General features: G+C 47.1%; 1 protein-coding gene across 1 annotated transcript in view; it reads right to left on the minus strand.

The window, feature by feature from the left end:
* LOC118308891 (FERM domain-containing protein 4B) overlaps positions 1–12,811 on the minus strand; it is a 44,691-nt gene extending 31,880 nt beyond the window's left edge. The window contains exon 1 of the mRNA XM_035630323.2: positions 12,639–12,811. The gene's annotated coding sequence lies outside the window, so the exon portion shown is untranslated. The remainder of the gene's footprint in view (positions 1–12,638) is intronic.
* Between the last annotated feature and the right edge of the window lie 484 nt (positions 12,812–13,295).

Genomic DNA, 13,295 nt, shown 5'->3' on the forward strand with positions numbered 1-13,295 from the left:
TGATCTGGCTACATGAAGCAGTGGCAGTGACCGACGGCCGTGATGATGGGCTTTTACTGACAACGGGATAATGGTGCCATTCTCAGAGACCAGTATCAACGTTTGCCTTTATTCTGCAGCAAATTTGTTTTCATATACTTATTAAGCTGTAGTCCAGCATTTTGGGATATTGACTGAACAGAGCCACGTTAGCCAGTTTCCAGTTACCGAGCTTACTAACCAGCTGCATAATTGCCATTTCTGACACAAGAGTTGTTGCAATGGTCTCATCAAACTCTTGGCAAGACAGTGAAACAATGGAAAATACATTCCAGGATCTCTGTGGTTAGCGGCAAACTTCCCAAATTTTCAGCAGACATTCAAAAACATTCTGCTGGAGGTGGTTGGGATGAAATTCAAATGAAAAAGACAAATGAAAGAAGGACACGGCAAATGCCCTGTTAGTGTTATGAACATTATAACAGGGCGGCCATTTTATTGCTCTCCTGTCATTTCTAAAGCCTTTTTAAAAGTTTCCTAAAAAGGGATTGATGCTGTAATCCGGCATGAACCGGAAGGATCTATTCCCGCAAGGCAGGATTCATCATTAGAGACCCATCCGAAAGTATCGACTCACCGTAACCAGCTAACCATGACAAACACGGACAGGCGTGTGAGGCCACGGCTGTCTGGAACGACAGCAGGCAAGACAGCCAAACATATGGTGGACACGAGCCGCTGGTCATCACACACACACACACACACACACACACACGATCGCCACGTGTGTAGGAGGAGAGCAGCGTGTTCTGGGCCACGTATCTGTTAATATGCAGGAGGTACCCATGCATCTGCAGCACACATTTCTCACGCGCAAAAGCGCCAGCTTTACACTTTCTTCAGAAAAACATGTGGAGTAGATCGCTCAGGATGAGTCAAGAATAGGTCTGATTTTTCCGAAATATGCAAATGACATTCGAAATACACCGAAAAATAAATTTTCCTACAAGATAAAACTTTTGGAATAAATCAATAAGACTTTGAATTGTTTATTCAGGGTGTAGTGGCTCTTTTCAATGGAAGCGCATGAAATGTCATAGTGTCTACTGATGGCCCCACACATGCATATCCCCCCCCCCCCAAAAAAAAAAAAACAGAACTACACACATGCCACAGGCAGCACATAATCCCCGTTGATGTCCACACTCTACACCGGGGTTTCCAAGGGGTGAAGAAGAAGGACGAGGCGACGACCTCAGCCAGAATCAATCTCTGGGAGCCTCAGCTCAGAGAGGGCGCCAGAGTCTGAGAGATGTACAACGTGCTGCTTATCTGATCCTCAAGTTGTCTGCCTCGGTCCATCTCCAGACATTCACCTCTGCAGCATCTTTCACTAGTAATAAGTGCATGCATGCCTTCCCATTTGATGCTATTGTTGGCCACCTGTGGGTCAGTGGAACCGGCTGTAAACGCTACATCTGACATATTATGACATTATGTAGCAAAATTATTTTCACATCCAGCAGCATTAGCATTCAATTGTGAGTGTTTTTGTTCACTTGGTAAACTTCCAAATTCCAATTTTCTTGCATATGGTTGTTATGGTTTCCATATATCAGCCCTCTTCGGAAACATCTGGCTCTAAATGCTCCGTCGTGTTCACCGGCTGCAGTCGCTACCTTCGGCTGTCTGGTGTTGGCAAAGTCTCGCTGAGTGTTTATTAGTAATTCTTTCTCGGAAAGCCCCTCCCCGCTGTGTCTGGAAATGATGCTGAAGAGGGGGAAAGAAGACAGAAAAAGTTGCAGGCCGTAAACCAAATCAGCGAGCAGAGGGACGCTAAAAATGCTCCACGAAGCTGCGGGGAACTGCAGGTGAAGGGTCTCGGGCTCGTCACCACAAGAAGGCCCGTCAACATCACACAAGGTCTGTTCATTGTTAATATGAAAACATTGCTTAAAGCAGCTTTGAAACTCTGCGTAATAAATAATCAACAGGACAACCTCAAGATGACATCTTCAGAGTCACATGCGCTCAACTCTTGAGGCAAACAAGCTGCGTTCTCCATTTCATAATATGTTTGGGTACATTTTCCCCCTCTGAGGTAACATCTTTTTCAGCAGCATCTTTTTTTTTTCCTTTCTTTTCTTCCTTTGCCTGGCAAATGCCTTACAATGCATACACAACTTTTGTCTGACAATCTCCGCCTCTCCCCGTCTCCAGCCGGACCCCATGGCCTCACACCACGCTCCGTCACCCTCTCTGATGTCACTCCATTTCTCTACACCGAGTCATGTGCTGCACACAAGACTATGTTTACGCAAATAAGGGTCACTGTCTACGAGCTGTTGCTATACTTTGTCCCTCGGGCTGAGGACAATCGATTGTTGTGGAAGGGCAGTGGCGGCTGGCGTGTTTATTCTCCACGCTGCAGTGCCTCTGTGAAGCCAGCAGATGGGGAGAGTGAGTGGCACCGCGGCCCTTTGGGAACAAAAAGAGGGAATACGTTTAGTGTGGGAAATTGTGTGGTAAATCATGTTGTCTTGAGGGGTTTCCTATTACCTTCATGCCAATGTCATGCCCTTTCTCCTAATATAAGGGCCTCCATTCGCTTGTGATGCCTGGATTGAAAGTTTAATAAGAATCCAGACAGACGGGCTGTTACAATTTACCCCCCCTGCCCTGCTCAGTCCCAGAAGTTCCGTATTAATAGGCCTGAATCTGTTGAGAATACAAGACAGGGCGAGATGGGGGCAGACGCGCTGCCAAGATCGTCACAGCTCTCTGTCCCCGGGCTCATTTCAACATGGGATGGCAATTACCGTGTAGAGTAAGTGGTAGATTAATTGTCTAAAAGGGGAAGGCCCCCCGAGTGAATGTGACAGAGCCGGAGCGGGCCAGGCAACCAGCTGCCCCTCCACACGGGCCCACAGATGACAAGCTTTGCCACATACTGAGACTGCAGCTGACACATGCAGTATGCCAGACACACTGCATAACACACTCACACACACACAGATTAAGGTTAGGAAACATGAAAGAGGGCCATCTCTGGTCATGCACGGATCATGCCCCACCTTTCCATGGCTTCGCTTCTGCATGTCTCACGCTGAATATGAGCGAAACAAAAATGAAGACACTGTATATTTCGCCTGACGCCTTCAGATTTGACAGTCGTGCCAGTGAGTTAGAGGTTGCCATTAGCCATCATGAGTGAAATTGCCACTGCGTCTGTTTAAGAAACCACAAGACGTCGTAATTACAGCCAATTAACACCATGTGATAAAGCTCCATTTGGTAAATGAATGGAGAGATAGTGAAGCTTTTGTGTGTGTTTAGGGCGGTACAGTCAAACCCGGCCTTTGTGTGGGCCGGGCCGGCAGGGGGTATAAAAATGCAGAGAAGGCAGGGAAAGAGGCGAGGGCCGGGGGCTTCATTCTGCCACCATCCAACGATCGGCTTGTCGGTTGTGTCAGGGGATTTGGGGCCAGCTCCTCTCGCTGTATGGGACGGCGCTCAAAGCCACGCTCGAGGCCACAGGCCATGACAAACCATGTGTGTGTATAACCCAGATGCTATCAGGAGGAGGAGGTCAGACCGGGTCGACCAAGCGTGTGGGAGGCAGAGGCCACAGAGTCAGCCAACAGCCCAACACTGTCTGCTGCGATAAAATGCTTGCCCTGGGGGTCTGTGGGTGTCCAGATTGGCCCAGGCACTTCTTACATGGAGCATAAAGCGCCTGTGTTATTAGTTTTCGATATCATAGTCAGGCTATGGAGAACACGAATGGTCACTGTGGACATCTCCACAGGCGTCAAAATGAAACAAAGAGAAAGCAACATAGATGAGGCTGAGAAGGGGGAGGGGAGGAGACACCACAAGTGAGGGGCTGTAATGAGCCTTAAGGCGACAGAGGCGGTTCAATTATTGCAAGGAGGCAAAAAAAAAAAAAAGGGAACAGAATCATTTTAATTTGTTTGGCTTTCAAAATGCATAAATCCTGGTTTCATTCATATAAATGTGATGTTAAAAGTATATAAATGTATATATTTTGTGAAAGAGTGCGACAATTTTTAAGTTGCATTGTAATATATTACGACCTTTATAAAATATTGGTCATGCAACAAACCATCAGAGTTCACTTATAGGTCACTTTGGATGGGCACAACGCTTTCCTCATTCAGAGCTATGGAATGACCCTGCTCTGTGAATGTACAAGAATAAGCCATGTGGGAAAAATGAAAATGAATTTAGACAATTATGTGAGTAAGGTCAAGGGAAAAACGTGTGGAGAAGCAGGAAAAGGTCACAGTTCTTAATATCATAGCTTAAGACCCGTAACCTCAGCCTCAGCTTATAGCAAAAAGACTCCTGGCTAAACTGCTGGTTAAAATCAGGATATTCCCTATTTTGCTTCACCATGAAGTTGTAACATCCTATATGTGGATCTTCACCTGACTTCTGACAAGCTGGCTCTCGGGATCTGATTTTGGAGCTGGAGACATCTGGTACCTATAATCTACAGCATATCAACCTGATTTAATCTGATACCAGAATCTTTGCCCTCGTGCCTCTAACTGTGAAGGGTTATAGCTCCCTTCAGATAGACTAATACTTTTCTATGAAGTGTCTAAATCCATTATGGGGCAACAATCTGCAAATAGCTGATTTCTGGCAGCTGATATCTGCATTTAGACCATGAACAGTAATGAGTCCCTCTGGTTTATCACTCCAAATCCACTTACCCAACTAGATAATCAGATCAATTACATGGATTCATCAGGGCAGACAACACAGGCATGCCTGGAAAATAACGACTGATCCAGGGCGCAGTGAACGCTGAAAACGGCACTGTTTACTACAAGTTAACATGCAGTACACAGACAGATGACAGAGGAATACTGCCACTGTCCTTTCAGTATATCACACCAAAAATGTGGCTATTTTTGTCCTACTGTATAAATACAAAAGCTCTCAATGGGCTAAAAGCTCTTGAAGGTTCCAGCTCTGTCAGGGCAATTTGGAGAGGTGCTGTGATTTGAGGAGAGGGCGCCTCAAACGGTCCAATGGATTCATAGGAAGGTAGAGTCTGTGGAGCAAAGCGCCTCAGAGCCTGGCATCTGTTCCTGTTGCTATGTCTTATTCAATACCTTTAACCCAATATTCTGAAACAGCTGCGCCGCAGATGGAAAACGTGTCCCACTGCTTCTCAATATTTTGTCGGTTAGAAAAAGACATCACGTGTGAACAAAATTAAGGTTTTGATCGAGCAACTATTCTCAGAGTTGCTGTGGAGACAGACACAGAATGTCTCACTGGCTGACCGCGAATGGCATAGATACAGTAAAAGAGGCAGCTTGTGAAAAAAATACGACCAGATCAGACATATTGAAACTGTCAGCTGCAAAAGTATTTTAATAATAAGCATGGGTCAAATCAATATATGTGGATTGAAAGGTATGGCGTATACAGTCGGCCATTGCATTTTATCTTTGTAGATTTTATTGTTCGGCTATTTTGGTTCACTCTAGCAGCTCTCATCATTCTCAGTTCAATTCCCTGCAGGCCGCTGTTTTCAGCAAAAATCAAACCTACTGTATGTCACCTAGATCACCGAATCCTCCATCTCACGACAAACTATGTTGTGTGTGGTAAAAGCGAGCGAATGAACCTTTCCCTAAAATAGCACCTCTAGCGGTGACAGGAAGTATGCCACAAATACTTTTCGCCTCCGGGCATTGTCTGCATTTGTTTTTAACCAACGCATGGGTGTTGAGCTTGAAAGGTCAAGGGTGACGGTTAGTGTGGTTATGGCAGAGAATCAGCGCGATTGCAGAATATAAGCATATCCATTCATAGCGGCGGTGAGCGATTTGAATCGGTCCACTGGCTGTCGGCTCTGTGTGTGCGCCGGAAAAACAATCCGGGTTTCGGGGCTCAGCCCTGGCTCTGTCAATTGAAAACCAAAGAAATGGTGCGGGCCGCACCTCACAACACTGCGTGTGCAGTTTGTAAAAATGACTCCCCGACACCTCAAGAGATGTGCTCGCGAATGGCGCCGTGACTAAGGGTGTTTGGCGTGGCGGTTAGCACGTCGGCCTCCCATACCCGAGGCTGCGGTTTCGCGGCCCGGTCGGAGCAGTAAAATCACCAACAACAAAAACAAAGATAGAGGCAAGCTTTCTCCAAAATTGCTTACTGCCCCTTTTAATAAGTCGTCATACGGTCATACGACCCTCTGGTCGTTTTGTTGCTGGAGGTCAGTCGGATTTCAAGAATGTACAGAGAAGTAGATGAAAAATAAAGCTAGTGTTGTTTGCCGCATTTGAGATATTTGATTTGATTTGCTGCCATGTGTCGTCTAATCACTGATGCTCCTGTTCTGATAACAGCGGCAGCCTTACAGTGGTCCGAGACATCTGTAGGTCCATCCAGATCAGTTACCCGCACGCACTGTAAAAGCTGTATCTGGCTGGAATTAGTATTACCAGGGGACGCCTGTAATTTCATTGTTTGCCAACCACACAGATCATTATTCATCTGGCCTGCTAAATGAATGACAAGGGTTCCATGCTCATCATCGGATGTGCCACATCATGTCAAACACAAGACTGCTACAGTCATGAGTTCAAACATGGCAACTGAAAGTAAACATTGCGGATTTCTGCAACATGTTAAATCCTTGTATGATTGTAATGTCACTTAAAGGGACCATCTTTTCTCGATATCAACTAATCTATTGATTATTCTTTTTTGGTTAAATAATATTATTCTTTTTTAATAACCAGCTAAAAGGAAGAAAAAATCTTTAAAGATTTTCCCATGGCCTAAGGTAAAATCCTAGAATTATTAGGTTGGTTTTTTTTCCTGTGCATAAGTCCTAAACCAGATCTAATCAATATACAAGCCGTAAACCCCTCAAACATATGAGAAGATAGAATAATACCAGTTTGTCAACTTGTCTTCAGTGATTAGTCAAATGTCCGTTCATTACATTTTCACTCAATCGACTCATCAATTAATGAGCAAATCCTTTCAGCAACGAGGTAAACATTTCCAAACCCAGTCTGGTCAGAAAGATGAATACTGTACATGCATGGATTTGCGGACACATGCTAGCTCCGCCGGTCATTTCCCCCAGTCCAACAGCCACGGCCTTCCCCTGGGGATACAGTATCATCTTTCCACCCAGTGTGCCCGACACCTGTTACAACTGTGCCCTGCGCCACCATCCCCATATCAGCTTTCTACCAGTCACCAAACACTGTCCTGACATCATTCAGTTCTGCACACTGACTATGCCGATGGACAACGCAGCACATTGTTGCCATGGGAGCGTGCATGACCAACCCCGCTACATGAGACGTGTGTGCCGCTGCTGCGACAGACTGCGGTGCAGTAGGTGAAAGGGTATGTTCATATTGAACGAGAATGAATTTGAAAAGGAAGTAGCCAAGCCTCTTGGCCACACAATGGAACTTTGAAAAGAAAGACCTCTGGATCAAAGACAGACTTTTTCTATGGCGAATTACAGGATTTACTCCAACGTGGTTTCCCCTTGTCATGTCATCAGCACACACCTTCATGCTTTCTCCATATTTTTACTGCTAACACGCCGTCTCCCTTGCACGGCCCCCTGCCCCCTGTCACCGAGCTCAGCCCGGGCCTGTCTGAGTGGACCAGCGGGGTGCTCGGTTTCGGTCCACGGGGCAGGTGATAATGACTTCCCTGGCCTCGCCCCTCCTTCTCCTCCTTCTCCACCTCCTCCTCCTCCTCCTCATCCCGAGCTGCAGCGGTGAAGGTGACTGCAGATCGGGATGATTTCTTTCTTTCTAAACTGCAGGTGATACGAGTTGGAGGGTGAGGGGTGTCTGGGACCTGCTGTGTATGTGTACGTGTAAGTGTGTGTGTGAAAGTATCGGCCTATGTTGGGGGTTTTTGTGGCCAGTATTAACCCAGTAAAAGAGGAGGCTCACATAACACTCCATTAATGATGAAGGCTCAGCTCTAATGGCTGAGCACCTACACGTCCTCCATCTCCATTGTCTACCACACTGCACCGGGGGCGGCTCCGAATCTACAGATCCGAGGACAATAGAACCCGAACTAAATCGACGCACTGAGGCGAGGTTTGAAGAAGAATAAAATATAGCACAGCAACTCAACAGGAAATTACTTCGAAGGGGGGGGTGGGGTGGGGGGATTCGGAGCATCACACATTCACACAAGTCTCTGGTGCGTCTCTTTACCGTCTCCACCCCTCCTGGCACTAAACATGCGAAACACTCACATGGGGTTTTTAAGCATTGAGCAGTATTGATCACTGCAGCTCCAAGGCCGCGGGGCACGTCTGCTGTAGACAGCAAGGAGGTTTTTTGGTTGTTGTTGTTGATTCTTTTTTCTTCAAACTCGACACCGTGTACCTCTCTGTTTGCGCCCGAGAGGGTAATAATAGCAGCTCAGGCCCTTTTCCGTCCACCACCTCCCCCCCCCCCCCCCCCCCCCCCCCCCACCCCTCCTTTACCTTGCACACACTCACGGGGATTGGAGTCTCATTCTGGTCATTATCGTTCAGGCTTTCAAACATCCTCCCTACATCACCACCTCACAGCGTGTGTGCTTGTGTGTGTGTGTGTGTGTGTGTGTGTGTGTGAGAGAGTTCATGTGATATGTGGTGTGTATTTAAGAGGAAAATAGGAAAAAATGGAGAGTGATCACAAGAGGGGGATGGATGGAAAGATGGAGAGGGGCACACAAGCAGCATAATTACGGGGAGAACCCGCCCCCGCCTCCTCCCAGCCCGTTCTCTCCAAAAACCTTCCAGGCAAGCCAACAGCAGCACAGACGGAGAGAAAGGTTTGAAGAGGGCTCTGCTTTGTTGTTATTTCCAATGTTCTCAGCCTCACAGCAGTTACATCCCAGTCTGAGAGATACACGAGGAGGAGGAGGAGGTAAACACACACCGAGAGGGGGATATTCTGCTCTGGGGTGGAACACTGCTTAGATCCGTTGGGTTCAAGGCCCCCATCCATTGCCGCAGGAAGAAGGCAGTCACCTGCCCACCTGTGCGGTGTAAAAGCTTTTGATTTCAGATGCGTTATGAATACTTAGAGCTGGATAAACAAAGAGACCTGGATGGCGATGATAAGAAGGGAAATGACAACCATTTTAATTCAATTGTTACAATTTCTGAAATGAATAAATAAAGAAGTGAGGAACACGCTCTTCTTTGTGCCTTAAAAACTGTCCTCCTCGGTTTTAATCTACAACTTTATAAACTGTCACTGTGGCAGGTGAGAACTCCTGACAGGGGATTTAAGGGTTCGGCTTTGAACAAACACGTACAAAAGGTAAACGTTGTCATAGCAACGGTCGAGATGCAATGACCCTGCGTTCCATTCTACCGGCCCAATATCTACATTTTGTAATGTATGGGGTGTTTAGTAGATTCAGCATGCTGCTAAAAAAGTGACAAGCATTTGAAGCCGCCTGAGGCTCATTATTTTACTGCGAGGCAACCGGCAATAGATGACAGACTGACCGATGATTATCACTTCATCTGCCATTTATCCTCTAGAAAACTGTAGAATATCACAATGTCCTAGAGCTGACAGTGACCTCGATGTTTTGTTCCATCTGACTAGCAGCAAAAAAATAGGGAACTTTAATGTTATGCCGCAAATGCTCACGTCTAGGACTTCAAACGATTAAATGATTAATCGATTATTAGAATCGTCGGTGACTGAAGTCGTCGAACAACAGTTGGAAATGATCCGTGTGAACGTGTCAGCGGCTTGTGACATGTGGTTCTGTAACTTCTCCGTGAGGATTCGCCGAGGATCGCTGTCATTGGTCCTTCTGAGAACATAACGCGTGTTCCTTTTTGCTGTCCGTATTCTATAAACACAGATCGCTACGCGAGAGTGACATTTGAAACAGCCTGTCGTTTGCTCGCCGTTGAGCGTTCTCATTAAAGCAGTCGTCCTCGTGATGTGGAAATAATGATGTGTCACCAACCGACCGTAGCACCTAGTTGGTACAGGTTGTTGTGCTGGTGTTAACCAAGCAACGGTTGGAGTTGCGATTAATTCCCCACTAACATCCCCCTGAGACCGGGGGCTTTTACTCTGAAGTGCCCGGGTCAATAGCCATTGAAACACATGGGTAACCTATAAATCCATCATAGTGGCCGTTCTTTTAAATAATTCATAAGCAGGGGGGGCCGCCCACCAACTGGCGAGTGCCTGCCTCCTTAAACCGATTGAGGCTTGTTTTTAATGTAGTCGCTTTCGTTTAAATGACATGGAGACTGCCTCCCGGAGGAATTCCCAAACCAGCTGAGAATCACTCTCCCGGGCTGATGTTGGTGTTTTCTGCTTTACTCTGGAGGGAAATAAACAGAGCACACTTTACATACCCGCATTAAAGGACCAAATCCCTTTAGAAAAATCAGAAAGACAGAAGAAGAAAAACAGCGTCTTCTTTTTTCTTTTGGCGTCCCCTCCAACTCTTGCACGTGTTATTTTCTTGTATGCAAAGGGCCGTGCATGTTTTGAAGCACACAACGAACGTGGGATGTTTCAAAAAGATGGCTCGGGGGGTTTAAATGTGAAACCGAGCTCGAGACTCTTTGTCTTACTCAGGATGTCCTGTCTGAGCGGACAAAGCAGACATGAAACAAGGAAAAGAGATGTAGCGTCTGTCCGCGGCCAACGAGGAACAGAGTCCTGTTGACACAACTTTCAGTGTGAGCCAATGTTTTCAGTGGTTACGTTTCAGGCACCAGCACCGGGGACATTTACACCAAACACAGCAGGATTGTGACATTTTGGATGAAAGTTAGCTTCCCCTTTTTTAAATAGACCAAATCATTTACACTAAATAAGCGCAGAGCCTCTTTGCTCCGATGGGCCCTCTCCCTTCGGGATCTAAATTGATTTCCACTGTAAAGCTTATAGATTACTGTTGACCCACAAACACATTAACTAGAAAACACTTCAGTGTCTGTCCCTGAATTAGGCCCCCGGCACCGTCCATGTTATTTTTTTTCTTCCGAATGTGACGACAGTGAACGCAGCACTCTCTGCTCCGGTGCTTTTTGTTGTTAATATAGATTAATTTGTTTTTTTTAAATCTTTAAATAGGCCATATTAACTCATGCTGTTACCTGGAAATCAAAGCAGCACATGTAAAAATGCATCGATTCAACTTGGTCCCATTTACATCCCCACCTGTCACATGCCGTGGCCGAGAGTTGGATCCTCCCGCGTGCGGATCATTTGCGTACGGAACCAGTCGGGCGGCAACTTGTTTTCAAGCAGAAGTGCTGAATTATGTGAACCTGCATGACAACAGTATCGCGTTGCCTAACTGACAAATGCTCTCATTCAAATCGGTGCGCAGAGCGTTATAATGAAGACGTGTGGGAAAAAGACCAAACATGCTGACGAGCAACTTTTGGCACACAAAAAAAAAACAGGGGCTCGGAGGCGAGGTGGTGGGAACGCGTCATGGGCTGAGCTCCCACTCGCCCAGGTGGACTGGATGTGGCGTTTTCAATCTTGTAGAGGCTGCAACCGTGCACGGATGAGGTCGTTAATGGCCACTGAACGGCAAATATTCTCCCATTTGTGCCCAACAGAACGGCGGCGTTGGAAAAATTCTGTGACGGTTAATAGCTTTATTGAATCAGAAACGCTGACCCCATTAAAAGCAGCTGAACATCCTGGACTAAAGTCAACACAAAGCGCCGCTGCCTTTGCACTTTGTGTGTGTGTGTGTGTGTGTGTGTGTGTGTGTGTGTGTGTGTGTGTGTGTGTGTGTGCGTGTGCGTGTGTGCGTGTGTGTGCTTGCAGCACATGTCTCTCTCATGAGGCACAAATTCAGTACAGGCCTTTGTTCCGTAGCAGTCACACACCTCCTGTCACTGGGTGTCCTCATGCCAGACCTGCTGTGTGTCACAACAAATGGAGGACACTGAAGCAGACAGTGTCGGTCCACATTTCCCTTTTTGATGTCCTGCACATTGTTTCGGAGCTCCGCTTTTAAGCATACATTCTCCTTTTCTTTTCTTTCTTCACGGCGCGAGGTGACACAAGACCCACACAGGATATCACATGCCTGCCGCCCCCATTGTTTGTTTGGTCCAGGAAACAGGATATTCACACGGAGGAGCAGACCACAGAGCCGGAGAAACTTTTTTTTCTAAAAAGAAGAAGCTATAGGAATACCGGCTCTTGAATTGTGAGGTGGCCCCACTCCACGGTCAGTGTGTGTTGAAACTGTCCTGAACACCAGGAGCAAAACTCCAGCACACCCTCCTGACCCAACAGGGCCTCTCTGTTGACATGTCAACAGCTCAGCAGCCAGATGACATTCAGTCAGCAAAAGTCAGGTACAATAAATAAATAAATAAATGAATACATTTCAGGCACAAAATAGTGACTTCATAGCTCACAATTAGGGAAAAACGCGTCATGGAGATCGGCGAATCCAATCGAAAATACAGGATAACACAGACGATGCGCGCGATTGGCACAAAGGCTGCGCACAGGTGATCACAAACTGTTTTGACTGTTAACATGTGGAGAGAGAGAGAGAGAAAAAGAAAGGGGGTTTTAATGAGCTCAAAATCAGGGGGAAACTAATCAATCGGCTCTCACCTTTTGTTTGTCTGCTGCCGGGATCCCCCCACTTATTGTCCGCGCGCCTCCGCCGGCGCGTCCGTCACTCGGAGCGAATAATCCACCTCTGTGCGCACGACGGACGCGCACTCGCCCAGCGCTTCTCTTCTTCTTGTTCTGGTCTTTTTGTTACGATGAATGAGAAAGAGTCGCCTCTGCAAAAGGGTGGGAGGTGGGGGGGGGGGGGGGGGGTGGGGGGGGGGGGGGGGGGGGTTCTGTGTCGGCACAGTGGGACCTCGTCTCCCGCACTCCACGCAGCCAGCCAGTCCCGTCCGCTCCCGCTCCCCGCCTCCTCTCCTCTGCCCTCCAGCTTCAGCAACGTGCGGGATGGGGCAGGCGGGTCCCCCCCCCCCCCCTCTCCTCAGTGGCACTGGGAGCTGCCTCTGTGACGCGTTGTGCGAATCACAGCGGATCAGGGGATCCTCCAAATATGAATAATAGGTACATACGCGCTTGGTCCCAGAGGGATGGTTGTATCCATCCCACGTGTTGTGACATATTGGCGCCGGAAGGATGGATGATTCCTCACAATAAGGTGAAGGAAGTGTCGTGGAGGGGCATGCACGGGTATTACCCTGCAAATCACTGCATGGCTAAATGAAAAATGAAAAAAATAAATACAAACTGTTTCTTTCT

This window comes from Scophthalmus maximus, chromosome 6 (genome assembly GCF_022379125.1).
Source record: "Scophthalmus maximus strain ysfricsl-2021 chromosome 6, ASM2237912v1, whole genome shotgun sequence".
Taxonomy (NCBI): domain Eukaryota; kingdom Metazoa; phylum Chordata; class Actinopteri; order Pleuronectiformes; family Scophthalmidae; genus Scophthalmus; species Scophthalmus maximus.